Raw genomic sequence first — 17,515 nt, 5'->3', positions numbered from 1 at the left:
TGCAAATAGAGCCAGAAGTCAAGGAAATCCTTGTGTCCGTCACGACAGAGGTAATGGACGGCATGTCCACGTATCCAGGTGACGGAGTTGGTTCGAGTCTTGGGGTAAAACGTCTCATCCGGAAACAATAACGTGCGTGCAGATATATGCTCCGGCCTAACTCGCAAGAGATAAGCCAGCATCTGCCGCACTAGGTGCCAAACCGGTTCCGCCTCTCCACAGCTGAGGCGGTGCTCGTCAGAATCTACTGTATTACAACCCACACAATTGGGAGATTCTGTCATGTGGATATTGTAGAGACGTTCTTGCGTCACGAGCTTCCCATTAACGACGACGTACCATTGAGAAACAACATCGGAATCAAGCATGGCATCGTGTACAGTCTTCCACACCACGCGCCACCGTACGTCAGGATATTTTAGTTCGACCACATTTAGGGGGCGGCGTTGCAGCATGTCATGATATAGGCGTCGAGTTGTGGCCATTTGTGGTGTCGTGAGCGCTACACTGCAATAACTTTGTTCTAAATAGAAACGTCCTATATAAAAGAGGGGCGCCGGGATGTCCTGTAGTGGCACCGGCGCTCTTAGTGAAGCAGGACGTAGCGCCGTCAGAAGCAGACTCGTGAGGCTCGTAGGACAACGGCGCAGCAGACATAAATGTGAGCTGACATAAAGGGCAATGGCCCTATCATGGACGTTAACTAGGCCGAGACCACCTTTGTCCTTGGGGAGGGTAAGAGATACGTATCTGATCTTCAGTAACATACCAGTGGTGACGAAGTATCCCAGCGCTGCCATAATGCTACGAGCCAAGGGCTTCGGAATGGGTAGCGTTTGGGCGACATGCGGTATGCGGGACGCAAGGTATACATTGGCATAATACGCCCGCTGAACGATGTTGAGGGATCGCAACCGCTGATTTGCAATTCCGGCCCTAATTTGGTTAAGAAGGCGTCGATAATTGAGCGTCGTCGCGCGTCGCATGTCGTTCATGAAATCTAAGCCCAAGCAGCGTACAGTATCACTGAAGCGTAAGGGGGCAATGTGTTCCTGCGGTAGCCCAATCCCGATGCTCAAGGCGACGGACTTGTCAACGTTGATTTGGCTACCAGAAGCTGTACCGTAGGTTCCAATCCAGTCCAAAGCTGCGGCCATATCGTCAGCTCCTCGTATGACGATCATCAAATCATCCGCATATGCGGTGCAGCGATAGATGGAGCCGCCGAACTGTATCCCAGTGAGCCTGTCTCGGAGACCACACAACAAGGGTTCTAAGGCCAATGCAAATAACAATGTTGATAATGGACATCCCTGTCGTACTGATCGGCGGATCGGCATGGGTGCCGTCAGTCTTCCATTGACAAGAACTCGAGAAGTTGCACCATGTAGTAGGCGTGTCAACACTGTGATAAAGGGGTCGGGGTATTCCATGCGCCGTAGAACGGCCGTGAGGAAAGTGTGGCCCACACGGTCAAAAGCCTGGCTAAAGTCGATAGACACGAGGGCTGCCGGCAAACGTCTCACCCGTGCAAGGGAGATGAGATCTCTGTAACGACATAACGCAGTTCTGATGTTGTTGGGTCCCCCCAAGGACGTCTGATCGCCGGACAAGACGTGCAATAGTGTGCCGCGAATACGTTCTGATAGCAGCCTCGAAAAGATCTTGAAGTCGCTGTTCAATAACGTTAAGGGACGATAGTCGCGGACACGATTCCGTCCCTTCGGCTTATGGATGGGGACAATCAGACCTTCCAAGAATGGTGCAGGCAATGTTATACCCGGGGACATCAATTCCTGGCAAATTTCAATCAAACACGGTAGCAACAGTTGTTTAAAGGCTCGATAGAACTCTAATGGTAACCCATCGATTCCTGGTGATTTATGGGGAGCACCTTTACCAATGGCGCGGAGCACTTCCTCTTCTGTCACTTCTCCCAGTAAAGTCGGTACCATGTCTGGTGGAACTGTACCGTGGACATGTGCTGAAACGGTGTCTACCGTCGCCATATCGGGGAGCACTGCTGAATAAAGTTGAGCGTAATGCCCATAGAAGGCTTCTGCTATATCTGCTGTTCTACCACATGTCGACCGTCGTCGGTTATCATGTCGGTTACCAGTGCCCTACGGCGCCTCCTGCGTTCTATGAGCACGTGGTGCATAGATGGCCTTTCTGATTGTATCATGTCTGGAGCACGCGACCGTATAACAGCGCCTTGTAAATGATGGCGTGCTAAGGAGACGAGCTGCGCTTTCGCGCGATTGACTGTGATCTGCCTGTCAGGTGAGGGCTCCATAGCAAGACATTCCCGTAGGACGGTGTAATAAAAGTTTTCCGTGCTCCTCCTCCATGCCGCTGCTTCCCGGTCGTAAGCCATGAAGGTGCGTCTAAGAGCAGGCTTCGCACACTCAATCCACCAACTGAGGGTCGATCGGTACCGACCACGACGCCGTAAGGACGCGTTCCACGACTCTTCGACAGCACCTTTACATGCCGGCTCGTCCAGATGGGCGACGTTCAGTTTCCAGGGAGGCCTACTGCGCCACACACGTGCAGGTTTGAGGGCAATGGTGCAAATATAGGCTGTGTGGTCGGTGAATGCAGCGGGCCAGAGCTCTGCTCCTCTCGTCGCCGTCGAAAGGGTGCTTGTGACGTAAATCCTGTCCAACCGACTTGATGAATGGCTTGTATAATGGGTGTAACCAGGAGCTGGGCCATGGATGTGGCGCCACGTGTCAATCAGGTGGAGGTCACGCACTAGCATTTCCAATTCCGCACACGGGACGTGATGTGGCTGCTGATCAGATGGAGATAATGTACAGTTAAAATCTCCTCCGATCACCATATCGTCTATGTGGCCCATAAATAGACGCGTAACATCTTCCGAAAAAAAAGCGGGCCCGATCTCTCCGTCTCCCTGATCCTGAAGGGGCATATACATTGATGAGTCGTACACCGTTGACAGTTACTGCCATAGCTCTTGCACTCGGTAGGTACAGTACGTCCGTAGCCGCCAAACCGTCCCGTAGCAGAACAGCCACACCACAATCGGTAGAAGAGGCGTGGGAGATGTGGGCGGTATATCCGTAGAAGTCAGGGAAACTAGCGACACATACTTCCTGTAAGAGGGCCACGTCGATGTCCGCCGCATCAAGCATGCGATGTAGCATCGTCAGTTTGTGTGGTGCCCTTATCGCGTTGATATTGATTGTGGCAAGGCGAAAGGTGTGCTGCCTAGCCTCTTCACCTAGGGTAGACGCCATGGCAATAAAAGCTAACCGCAAGAGATGCCGGACCCACCAAACCCGTTACAAATTATGAGTCTTTCACGCTAGTAGTGGCATCCCCAATGCCGCCCCCTCCCCTGTCACCCGTGCCCTCGTCAGGAAGTTCCTCAACATCGTCCGACCACAGTGGGTGCAACACGATGCTGTGTGGCTGATCGGCACCTAAATCTCTCTCACGTACGTCGTCTTTGGTAGAGGTAGACGGATCGCCATCCATCGACGCGACCTGTCGCGTTTGTGGTGCAAGAAGTAACTGGGCACTCGTAGTATGGGCAAGTGAACCGTCTACACCACTTAGATCCTCAGCAGGCGCAGCATCCATGCTGTCTGATGAGATGTCACCTTCTTGACCGGCCGTGTGTAGGAGGCAATCGTCAGACGGGGTCCGCCGACGTCGCTTGCGTCGTCGGGGCGAACGTTGCTTTCGAACGTGGACATCCGTATCCGAATGTGGGAGGCAATCCAGCGTCGTATCACCTTCCGCTAGGAAAGCCGCGGTCGGGACAATGTTCGCGTCCACGTCCATCGCGTTCTGAATGTTATGTTGCGTCTGGAGTCCGTGGGACTGTTGCTGCTGTTGTTGCTGTGGAGGGGGCGACATATGGGTTGGCACCGAGGGTCCTTCCTCTTCCTCCCGTGGTACTTCCGGCGTCGATGGATGTGTCTGATCGCCCGTTTCGTCCTCAACTATGGTGCGCATCGTCGTCTGAGCGTACGTGAGGGGCAGGATTGTCGTCCCCGTCGGGGAAACGGAGTCTCCCACCGGTATCTGCGTAATTCTACGTTGTAAGCAGCTCGATCGAACATGGCCTTCCTGCCCACATCCGGAACAGGTACGCGGTTGACCGTCGTACATGATGATTGCACGGCAGCCACCGATGTTCAAATAGGACGGCACATGTTTCTTGAGCTCAAGTTTAATTTGGCGCACACCATTGTAGACCTTATACGTCGAGAAAGTTTGCCACTTTTCTGCAACGTGGCTGATAACATTGCCATATGGTCGGAAGGCGTCCTTGACAACTTCCTCTGGGACCTCGAAGGGGAGCTCAAAAACTCTTACAGTCCTTAGGCCCATGCCTGCATGATCCACCGTCACTGCACCGATATGCCCGTCAGCATGTTTGAATCGGAGAGAGTTCGAGTATTTAGAAACCACTGTCGCGCAGACCTCTGCACTGGTCATTTTAACATAAACCACGCTCGCCGTTATAGAAAAATGTATTCCGACGACAGTCGCCGGATCTAAACGTAGATCGTCGCGTATGAACTGTTCTATTTCATAGGCTCGAGGACGCGCGTGATCTGGTTGGAAAGTAATTTTGATCGTATCGTGGCGCCATGTGTGTGCCATAATCGCACTGAACTTGGAACAAATACAACTCGCGCCGCGAGAAGGTAAACACAAGCAAGCGCTCACGGTCGCGCACGGCGAGGCGCAGCGGACGTCCTCGCCCCACCGCAGCCGAAAGCAGACTGTTAAAGCATACTGTGCGTGGCAAGATGGTGCTGTCCAAAACTGGTGCTGAACAAGTGCGGTGCGCCACGGAGCATAGATGACAGGGGCGAACGACGGCTGCGGAGATGTGTGCGGGCGAGTAGTCGCGCAGCTGTTGAGCAACTGACCGCTCAGATGAACCACGGGGCTACAAACAGTTTTTTCTCGACAACTGTTCCGCGAATGTTGCTGCGTATGGACCTCCACAACAGGCGTCTGGTTCATGCACCCACGGTGACTCTTATTCATCATCGACGAAGGCTGGAATTAGTACGCCAGTGCCGCAACTTGCAACCGCAGCTTGGCGACAGGTGACCTTTCCAGATGAGTCACGTTTTGCACTAAATCAGACATATGGCATTTGGTATGTACGGCGTGAAACGTCTTAAATTAAACACCCTGCGTTTTATGGTCTGGGGAACGTATTCGTGGCATTCCCTGGGTGATCTCTTCATATTGGAAAGAGCAATGGCTCAGCACCAGTATACATCTATCTTTCGGGAACATGTCCACCCCTAAATGCAGCCTGGATATCCTCGCAAAATGGCATCTATCAGCAGGACAATGCAAGGTGTCTTACAGCTCGAAGAGTGTGTACATGGTTCAAAGAGCGCCAGGATGAATTTACTGTACTTTCCCGGGCAACAAACTCCCCAGATTTAAACCCAATCGGGTAACTATGGGACCACGTATTCGAGATAAAGTTAGTGAACTGATTATAGATGTTGACGCTGAAATTATCGGCATAACACAGCATCACTTAAATAATTCGACAATTCAGAGGCATCCTTTGCCGGGATACAGATCTCCGCCCCCGGTAGCTGAGTAGTCAGCTCGACAGAATGTCAATCCTAAGGGCCCGGGTTCGATTCCCGGCTGGGTCAGAGATTTTCTCCGTTCAGGAACTGGCTGTTGTGTTGTCCTAATCATCATCATTTCATCCCCATCGACGTGCAAGTCGCTGAAGTGGCGTCAAATCGAAAGACTTGTACCCGGTGAACGGTCTACCCGACGGAAGGCCGTAGTCGCACGATATTTAAATTTATTTTTTACCAGGATACAGATTAGCCAGCTGTTCATCAACGAGTTCCTTGCATGGCGGGGGAGTGGCTATGTACGTAAGAAACAGTATTCCATTTGAGTCCATAGACGTATCACTACACTGCAGTGAACACATATTTGAATGTTGTGCAGGCGCAGTTGAATTTAGTGAAACTAAACTTCTAATTGTTGTGGTTTATAGGTCCCCTGACTTCGACCTCAGAGCATTTCTGCTGAAGCTAAAGAGGGTTCTTGATTCACTTTGTAGTAAGTACCAGAAACTGGTTATGTGTGGTGACTTCAATATTAATTTTGTATACGGGGTGTTACAAAAAGGTACGGCCAAACGTTCGGGAAACATTCCTCACATATGAATAAAGAAAAGATGTTATGTGGGCATGTGTCCGGAAACGCTTAATTTCCATGTTAGAGCTCATTTTAGTTTCGTCAGTATGTACTGTACTTCCTCGATTCACCGCCAGTTGGCCCAATTGAAGGAAGGTAATGGTAACTTCGCTGCTTGTGTTGACATGCGACTCATTGCTCTACAGTACTAGCATCCAGCACATCAGTACGTAGCATCAACAGGATAGTGTTGATCACGAACGTGGTTTTGCAGTCAGTGCAATTTTTACGAATGCGGAGTTGGCAGATGCCCATTTGATGTATGGATTAGCACGGGTCAGTAGCCGTGGCGCGGTATGTTTGTATCGAGACAGATTTCCAGAACGAAGGTGTCCCGACAAGAAGACGTTCGATGCAATTGATCGGCGTCTTAGGGAGCACGGAACATTCCAGCCTATGACTCGCGACTAGGGAACACCTAGAACGACGAGGACACCTGCAATGGACGAGGCAATTCTTCGTGCAGTTGACGACAACCCTAATGTCAGCGTCAGAGAAGTTGCTGCTGTACAAGGTAACGTTGACCACGTCACTGTATGGAGAGTGCTACGGGAGAACCAGTTCTTTCCGTACCATGTACAGCGTGTGCAGGCACTATCAGCAGCTGATTGGCCTCCATGGGTACACTTCTGCGAATGGTTCATCCAACAATGTGTCAATCCTCATTTTAGTGCAAATGTTCTCTTTACGGATGAGGCTTCATTCCAACGTGATCAAATTGTAAATTTTCACAATCAACATGTGTGGGCTGACGAGAATCCGCACGCAATTGTGCATTCACGTCATCAACACAGATTTTCTGTGAACGTTTGGGCAGGCATTGTTGGTGATGTCTTGATTGGGTCCCATGTTCTTCCACCTACGCTCAATGGAGCGCGTTATCATGATTTCATACGGGATACTCTACCTGTGCTGCTAGAACATGTGCTTTTGCAAGTACGACACTACATGTGGTTCATGCACGATGTAACTCTTGCACATTTCAGTCGAAGTGTTCGTACGCTTCTCAACAACAGGTTCGGTGATCGATGGATTGGTAGAGGTGGACCAATTCCATGGCCTCCACGCTCTCCTGACCTCAACCCTCTTGACTTTCATTTATGGGGGCATTTGAAAGCTCTTGTCTACGCAACAGCGGTACCAAATGTGGAGACTCTTCGTGCTCGTATTGTGGACGGCTGTGATACAATACGCCATTCTCCAGGGCTGCACCAGCGCATCAGGGATTCCATGCGACGGAGGGTGGATGCATGTATCCTCGCTAACGGAGGACATTTTGAACATTTCCTGTAACAAAGTGTTTGAAGTCACGCTGGTACGTTCTGTTGCTGTGTGTTTCCATTCCATGATTAATGTGATTTGATGAGAAATAATAAAATGAGCTCTAACATGGAAAGTAAGCGTTTCCGGACACATGTCCACATAACATATTTTCTTTCTTTGTGTGTGAGGAATATTTCCCGAAAGTTTGGTGTACCTTTTTGTAACACCCTGTATGATGGTGCAAGAAAAAGGATGTTGGTAGATCTCCTAAATTCATATTATCTGATGCAGACTATCTTTTCCAACTAGGGTGCAGGGGAACAGTAGCACAGCCATATACAATATTTTTATTCATTCTTCATTACTAGATGGGCATTCTGTTAGTAAAAGTGTGAATGGCCTTCCAGACCATGCTGCCCAAATTTTAACACTAAATGACTTTTATACTAAAACATATGTCATATTTAATTACAAACTATGTAGGAAAGTTAATCCAGCAGCGATAGAGACTTTTTTAAACCTTGTGCAGGAACAAGAGTGGCACGATGCTTATAGTGCCGATAACAAAGATGATAAATACAATGCTTTCCTTAACACATTTCTCATGAGTTGCTTTCCATTAGAACGCTCCAAACGGGATACTAGCAGTAATAGGCAGCCCAGATGGCTGACTAGTAGGATAAGGATATCTTGTAGAACAAATAGGGAATTATATCAAAATGTTAGAATTAGTCACAATCAAGATACAGTGGCCCATTACAAACATTATTGTAAGGTGCTTAAAAATGTTATTAGGAAGGCAAAGAGTATGTGGTATGGAAATAGAATAGCTAATTCACAGGATAAAATTAAAACATATGGTCAGTTGTGAAGGAAGTGTATCGTCAGCAGCAAGAGGTCGACGATATAAAGTCAGTTTGCAGTAAAAATATTTCTGTTACTGGTAAATCAGACAAATGTACAGTATTTAACATTCATTTTCTGGACATTGCTGGTGAATTAAATAAAAATTTAGTTTGTACAGGGAATCATATAACTTTATTGGCAAATGTCTTTCCGAGATTGATGTCTGAAGTACTCCTCTGTGACACAGACAAAAGGGAGATTGAGTCAATAATTAAATCATTGAAGACTAAGGACTCTCATGGTTATGATGGGGTGTGTAGCAGAATATTAGAGTACTGTGCTGCACATGTTAGCCCTGTATTTAGCCGTATTTGTAATTTTTCCTTCAGGAGTGGTCAGTTTCCTGGGCGATTAAAGTACTCAGTAGTAAAGCCGCTTTATAAAAAGGGAGAAAGGGATAATATAGATAATTTTAGACTTATATCTATGCCATCAGTGTTCGCTAAAGTTATTGAAAAGGCTGTGTATGTATGAATAGCTGATCGTTTTATATCTCACGATTTGCTATCAAATGTACAGTTCGGCTTTAGAAGTCATTTAACAACAGAAAATGCTATAATCTCTTTTCTCTGTGGGGTACTGGATAGGTTGGTTAAACAAAAGTTTTCGAACACTTGGCATATACTTTGATTTAACTAAGGCATTTGATTGTGCTGATCACAAAATATTGCTCCAGAAGTGGGACCATTACGGAATACAGGGAGTAGCTCACAATTGGTTCACCTCTTTCTTTAGCAACAGGCAGCAATATACACGATGTTGGTGACGGCTGTGATGTGGGGTCTGAGTGGGTTACTGTCAAGTGGGGGGGGGGGGGGGGGGTGCCCCAGTGATCAGTGTTGGGACCACTCCTGTTCCTTATTTGTATAAATGATATGCCCTCTAGTATTACAGGTAACTCTAAAATATTTCTGTTTGCTGATGACACTAGCTTGGTAGTAAAGGATGTTGAGTGGAACATTGGCTCGGTTTCAAATAGTGCAGTACAAGACTTAAGTTTGTGGCTTGTAGAAAATAAACTAACGTTAAATCACAGTAAGGCTCAGTTTTTACAGTTTCTGACACACAATTCAACAAAACCTGACGTTTTAATTTCACAGTAGGGGCATATAATTGTGAAACTGAACAGTTCATATTTCTAGGTGTTCAAATAGATAGTACGCTGTCGTGGAAAGACCACGTTCAGGATCTTGTTGACAGACTTAATACTGCCACTTCTACTATTCGAACGGTGTCTGAAGTGAGTGATCGTTCGACACGAAAATTAGCCAACTTTGCTTATTTTCATTCGCTTATGTCGTATAGTATTATATTTTGGGGTAACTCTTCCCATTCTAAAAGGATATTTTTGTCTCAGAAACAGGCGTTTCGGGCAATAAGTGGTGTAAGTTCACGAACGCCTGTCCACGAGTCGGACTTTTTCCTCTCAATATATATATTTCTTACTGTCATTTCTTGTTAACAGTATTAGCTTATTCCCAAGAATAAGCAGTTTTCACTCGGTTAATACTCGGCAGGAATCAAATCTGCATTTTGATCGGCCTTCCTGAACTCTTGTGCAGAAAGGTGTGCAGTACACTGCTGCATCCATTTTCAATAAGCTACCACTCGAATCCAAATTTCTCAGCAGTAATCCATGCGCTTTCAAATCGAAACTGAAGAGTTTCCTCATGGGTCACTCCTTCTATCCTGTTCAGGATTTCATTGGTAAATTAAGTTTATTCTCATTGTATTGTTGACTGCGTTTACTTAATCTTATGGACTCACTTTTTTCGGGTTCGTAACGTTTACTTAATCTTATGGACTGACGTTTTTCGGGTTTATAATCATTTGTTTTTACCTGTTATTACTTTTATGTTGTAATTTCATGTACTGACACCTTCCATGACCTTGGAGATTTGCTCGTCGATTTGGTCCTACGGAACTTGACATGTAAATAAAATAAAATAACGTCGATCGGGCTATTCGCACGTGGATCCTCAACTGGGAAACCTAGCGCGACTGGCCGCAACAGTGGAGTAGGCCTGTGTCCACATGCCTGTCGGTCACTTCTAGAACCTTATTGACTCTCTTCCTGTACATCTAGCAGCGACCTGCGCTGCGAAAGGTGGTCAGGCATTTGTCAGGTGCTCACGTTAATGGGACTGGGCAGTATAAGTAAAATCTGTTTCGGCTTACCGTTTTCTTAGTAAAACATCTTGAACCTCGTCAATTTATTTGTCGCCTTCGATTGCGGTCTGTTTTAGTCATAAATTAATCGGCATCCGTATGCAGTTTAAAAAGACAACTTCACATATTTTTACTCATGAATTTCAGAATAATTTCTGCACCATCTTAAAGTGTCTACGGGAGAATAGGGCGGAAGGCCCATTTGCACGAGCTTCACATCACTTTCAGGCGTTGGATAAATTGTGATATATTATAGGTGGTGAATATAATGTCTGTGCGCTGGAAGACTGCGTGAAGGTAAGCCTCATTACCATCACTAATTTGTATGATATTCCTGCCATGGTTGTTTCGCGAGAATTATGCGGCAGGAGATTATATGATACTTGGCTCTTCTTGGCACATACGGTGTCAGAAATTTTTTTGTCCCTTCTCATTTACTATCCGTGCTTATTCTTACCTTTCTCACAGATAAGGGGAAGCTATACTATTGAATAAATGTCGAAGACGCATCAGTCAGTGCTCTCTCGAAGACTTCACACTAATTTGTAGCAATTTTTTCGGCATTATAACACCGAAACTATAGCGTGCATTTAATAGATTGTCAACTTTACACTAGAAAAATCTTATAAAATGAAGCATTTACTTTTCTTTTCGCATAGATTTCCGCGATGCAAATTGGTACCTAAAATCTTTTCACACATTCACACATCACCTGTTCGCCTGATAAAATTGTCCTTTCGCGCGCCGTATAGAAATTTGCGAAAAGATCAGAAAAAAATTCATATTATCATTCAGAGAAATAGAAAAAATTGGATTCCTACTTCGTCAGTTTAACATATCATGGAGGAATTGAACTTGCATTGTGCCACCTGAATCATTTTTCACATTTAATACGTTCCTCACATTTTTTCCCAAAGGTTTCACCGAGAACCATTAATATGCCACCTCCGAAGGTCTCTAGTATTCCGCAGAACACGTAGTTCAATTAAACGCCGCGTGAAAACGTTCAGGCGGTAGCCAAATACACTACTGGCCATTAAAACTGCTACACCACGAAGATGCCGTGCTACAGACACGAAATTTAACCGACAGGAAGAAGATGCTGTGCTATGCAAAAGACTAGCTTTCCAGAGCATTCACACAAGGCTGGTGCCGGTGGCGACACCTACAACGTGCTGACATGAGGAAAGTTTCCAACCGATTTCTCATACACAAACCGCAGTTGACCGGCGTTGCCTGGTGAAACGTTGTTGTGATGCCTCGTGTAAGGAGGAGAAATGCGTACCATCACGTTTCCGACGTTGATAAAGGTCGGATTGTAGCCTATCGCGATTGCGCTTTATCGTATCGCGACATTGCTGCTCGCGTTGGTCGAGATCCAATGACTGTTAGCAGAATATGGAATTGGTGGGTTCAGGAGGGTAATACGGAACGCCGTGCTGGATCCCAACGGCCTCGTATCACTAGCAGTCGAGATAACAGGCATCTTATCCGCATGGCTGTAACGGATCGTGCAGCCACTTCTCGATCCCTGAGTCAACAGATGGCGACGTTTGCAGGACAACAACCATCTGCCACGAACAGTTCGACGACGTTTGCAGCAGCATGGAATATCAGCTCGGAGACCATGGCTGCGGTTACCCTTGACGCTGCATCACAGACAGGAGCGCCTGAGATGGTGTACGAATGGCAAAACGTCATTTTTTTCGGATGAATGCAGGTTCTGTTTACAGCATCATGATGGTCGCATCCGTGTTTGGCGACATCGCGGTGAACGCACATTGGAAGCGTGATGATATGGGGTGCCATTGGTTACACGTCTCGGTCATCTCTTGTTCACACTGACGATACCTTGAACAGTGGGAGTTTTATTTCAGATGTGTTACGACCCGTGCATCTACCCTTCATTCGATGCCTGGGAAACCCCACATTTCAGCAGGATAATGCACCACCGCATGTTGCAAGTCCTATAAGGGCCTTTCTGGATAGAAACTGTTCGACTGCTGCCCTGGCCAGCACATTCTCCAGATCTCTCACCAATTGAAAACGTCTGGTCAATGGTGGCTGAGCAACTGGCTCGTCACAATTCGCCAATCTCTACTCTTGATGAACTGTGCTATCGTGTTGGAGCTGCACGGGCTGCTGTACCTGTACACGCCATCCAAGTTCTGTTTGACTCAATTCCCAGGCGTGTCATGGCCGTTATTACGGTCAGAGGCGGTTGTTCTGGGTACTGATTTCTCAGGATATCTGCACCCAAATTGCGTGAAAATGTAATCACATGTCAGTTCTACTACAATATATTTGTCCAATGAATACCCGTTTATCATCTGCATTTCTTCTTGGTGTAGCAATTATATTGGCCAGTAGTGTAGTACAGTGCTCATCCCTTTGTGTACTTTCTGTTTATGACTACTAGGGCCTATCGTCTTATTATATTATGCAGGCAGTAGTGCTCCATACAGACCTCTTAGCTACCACCCGTGGCCACCAACACGCAGTAAAATTATGCCGCAGAGTTGAGGCATGGGCACTGTTGCCCTACCAGTACCATGTGGAGGTGAGGCTGCGTAGAGTTCGTTTGTCTGCACTCTGATATTATCTTTAATTTACGTACAGCAATTACACTTATTTTTAAAGAAAAATACAGAAATCTGAAAGTACGAGATTATAAATTTATGGCATATTTTAAGAAGAAAATAAAAAGAAGAAACGAAAGAGTAGATACAGATGTCCCTTCACCAACGCTACCTGGGTAAAGGGACTTGGTATTGAACATCAAGTCCAGTGTCGCTGTGTGGTGCTACCCATTTTAGTATTATCCGCATGGGAAACTTTATTTGTTCAGTCAATGGGGATGTAATCTAATTTACGTGGGCGTTCTTTGTTATCGTGCTGCGTCAGTTAATATATATTAGGTTACATAACAACTACTGCAACTAGATTAGTTAGTATCTTTGGAATTATATCCTGCCTCGATACAATCTAAATAACTTATACACAGGCCTCACGTAGAAAGAAATAACAAGCCACAACTAACCAAATTATTAATGTTGTAAAAACATATTTGTGTAACAAAAGTACTGGCCTCCAGAAAAGTAAAATTTCAAAATGTTCGCTAGAGGTGGAAGCGGATAATACTATATACTACCGACGGACGTTTACGAAAATCGAGAAAAGGTGAACGAATGTATCCGATTCAGCAAGAAACATCTACAAGCTATAGTCATCCCAGGTTGACTGAAAACAATAAAAGGTTTATATTAGCCAATCATATAGGAAATTGAAAAAATTCAGGGTACATGCACCATGTTTTCATTCACAAAACTCGTCGTGGCTGTGGACCCCATAAAAATAAAATTTCAAAATGTTTGCCAGAGGTAGAACGGGGTAAAATTATATACTGTCAACGGACGTTGACAAAAATGGTAAGTAGTTGAAGGAATCTATAAGATTTAACAGTAAATGTCTACAATCTGCAGTCATCCCATGGTGTTTGAAAATGAGCAAAGGTCGAAATTGGCTAATCGCATAGATAACAAAAAATAATAATAATAATAAATTACAGCCTACCTGGACCATATTGTCATTCGACAAAACATGTTGAGGTTCTGGACCCAGATAAATAAAATTTTAAAACAAAGCTAGTTTCTTTAAGTAGTGTACTTGTTAACTTTGTATATATTGAGTAAATGTATGTCCTGCCGCTGTTGCGTATTAAGACTGTTTGAATTACTGATTCCTTACTTTATATTACATTTTTATTAAATTTATATTGCTACCTATACAATGATGTGTTCATTTATGTTACTAGTTAACTATGATGTGCACAGGTTAACGTGGACTCTAAAACAGTATCTACCCGTGAACTGTTCTAATTATTTCTACTTTTAATTACATTCATGCATGATGAGATATAATTGCGATCATTGTCTAATGTTCATGTTACTTGTTGTGAGTTTTTTTTTTCATTTTACGTGAATTTTGTCTGTCTATGTTATGTCAAAGTTGTCACTGTCACTCTTATCATCGTCAGTACCGGAGCTACTCGAGCTATATATGTCGGTGTGTTTTCATCTTCTCCACGTTCTGTATTGACAAGTATTTTTTTAAATGTCGTTTTCTGATTTTTAAATGTTGTTAGTGACAGCGTGTAGTTGCGTCCATGTACGCGGGTTTCTCAGTGCTTCGTGTAGTGTAGTTTCCATTGTGTGTTCTATGTTGCGAAATAAGTGCCAGTATCTAACGCATTCCAGACGGAAGTGTTTTGGAGAACCAGTTTTCCCACACTTCCATCGATTGTTTTCTGAGAGCGACACGCACTGCAACTGTGTGGCGTAAAGGCGATGTCAAGTCACATAATAAACCATGCCTCTCAAGGGTTGACATGGCGCGTCCGTAAGCACTCCCAGATACTGCGACGAAATGAATATATTCGACGGCCCTTATCCCTCTCGTCGAACTCTTATTGTCAAGTGTCCACATGTGAATCGCCGGCTGCTGTGGCCGAGCGGTTCTAGGCGCTTCAGTCTGGAACCACGCGACTGTCACGGTCACAGGCTCGAATCGTGCCTCGCGCATGGATGTGTGTGACGTCCTTAGGTTAGTTAGGTTTAAGTAGTTCTGAGTTCTAGGGAACTGATGACCTCAGATGTTAAGTCCCATAGTGCTCAGAGCCATTTGAACCACATGCGAATCTATTAGGTGGCACCTATCTTCTAAGTCCTGTCCAGTGATCTGCAACACTACCTCAGGTCTGGCCATCTTCTTCCAGATGTTGCAGCCCGATAGCTGATGGTGATGTCGATTGGGGATATTCCATGCATCTCATAGGGCGAATCGATTGATGCGGTGGCGAACACCCTAGATCGTCTGTGTAGCACACGCTTCTGCACCCTCCTAATAGTGATCCTGTTCATAACGAGAAAGAGGGTCTGTGCACATGGACTACCTGCAAGACTCAATCAATATCGACTCAAAACCACTCTTGTGCGTATGTCTGTATCGAGCCGAAACTATTGATCCTTTGCTCATGATTAGTGTTCGTTGAAGCTATGCTGTTCCTCAAATTGTACCACCAGACATAGAGTTAAAACTTCGCGTTTTATGAAACTTCCTGGCAGATTAAAACTGTGTCCCCGACCGAGACTCGAACTCGGGACCTTTTCCTTTCGCGGGCAACTGCTCTACCATCTGAGCTACCGAAGCATGAGTCACGCCCGGTACTCACAGCTTTACTTCTGCCAGTATCTCGTCTCCTACCTTCCAAACTTTACAGAAGCTCTCCTGCGAATCATATCAGCGCACACTCCGCTGCAGAGTGAAAATCTCATTCCGGAAACATCCCCCAGGCTGTGGCTAAGCCATGTCTCCGCAGTATCCTTTCTTTCAGGAGTGCTAGTTCTGCAAGGTTCGCAGGAGAGCTTCCGTAAAGTTTGGAAGGTAGGAGACGAGGTACTGGCAGAAGTAAAGCTGTGAGTACCGGGCGTGAGTCGGGCTTCGGTAGCTCAGGCAGTCAGCCTTCGGCGGCGCAGCGGTTCGGACGGTGTTTACGTCCCTGCCGCACGTCTGCGCGAGAGGTGTTTACGTTACGTGTGTAGCGGTGTGTGGCGGTATACATAGAACGAATCATGGCCTTGTCGTTCCGCAAATCGACACTGAAATTTAGTTTTGCTAACGAATATGCTCGACCGAAGGCTTACGAGATCGAACGTTATTTACGGGACGAGATGAAAATCGAACCTGACGTTCTAGTTGGAATACACTTATCTATGGTCAGCAGCGTGGTCTATGTCAAGCTCATAAATGAAGCGGCATGTGACGAACTACTACTTCGACACCGACAAGGACTTCGTTTCTGTCATTCGGACGGGAATGTTGGAGCGGTAACTGTTGAACACGCCGGCATGGGCCTCCGAACGATCCGCGTCTTTGAGCTTCCATTCGAAGTGCCAGAAGAATTGGTGACAGACGCCCTGCGTCCTTACGGAACGGTCCTATCCCACGTGGCTGAAAAATGGGCGAGTTTCAAGACGTATCCTGTCCTCAATGGCGTCAGACAAATACGGATCGAACTCCGAAAACACGTCCCGTCATACTTGTACATAGCCGGTTGTCGGGCGATTGTCATTTACGACGGACAACCAAGGACGTGCTCTGGATGTGGGAAGGAGGGACACATACGTTGTGAGTGTGCTCAACGAAGGTTATTACAGCTGCCACGGGATGATCCACCCCTCACGCCGCATCCGACTGTGCTCCCCATGACTTACGTCGCCGCATTACGCGATGACGTGGGCCGCGAGACAGACGCGTACCGGAACACACAGACAGCGACGGATCGTGGCGAGCCACAGAAAGACGACGTTGCGCTGGACCGCCTGCAGCAGTCACAGGGCGCCCTCTCTTCGGTTCCGCTTGCGGCCCCTTCAGATAAGGCACTTGGAGACGTCGATCAGACGACGGCGCATGATTCCGACGTCCCCCACGAACAACTGGAGACCATGCTGACCTCTGATTCCGAGGCCCGGCAACGTAAACAGCGCTCACCAAAACGCCGGAAGAAGCGTCGCCTCACGGTGGAGAACGACCACTCTGATCTAGCAGACAATTCTGAGAAGTTTACGGGTACAGAACAGACGACCATGGATACAGAAGAACTGCCTAGCGTGGATGCAACGGTGGCCAGCGGGACGGCGGCACGACCTACCGCTGACGATGCTCCAGACTCAGCGAAGGAGCTCGATAGACGGCAACAGGCTACTGAGGAGGCTACGGCGCCTGCACCGCACGACAACGATGGGACACTAGGGGACTGGTCAGAAGAGCCACCCCCGTGGGGAACAGATGATGCCGAAGGAACTGCTCCCACGCACTCTCCCGGTGTAAGACCGGAAGGGTGCACGGAATAACGGCAGACCATACGAGGGTACGGCGGGGGACGTTA

The sequence above is a fragment of the Schistocerca americana genome, chromosome 4, assembly GCF_021461395.2.
Source record: "Schistocerca americana isolate TAMUIC-IGC-003095 chromosome 4, iqSchAmer2.1, whole genome shotgun sequence".
Lineage (NCBI taxonomy): Eukaryota > Metazoa > Arthropoda > Insecta > Orthoptera > Acrididae > Schistocerca > Schistocerca americana.
Note: the sequence above shows the minus strand (reverse complement) of the source record.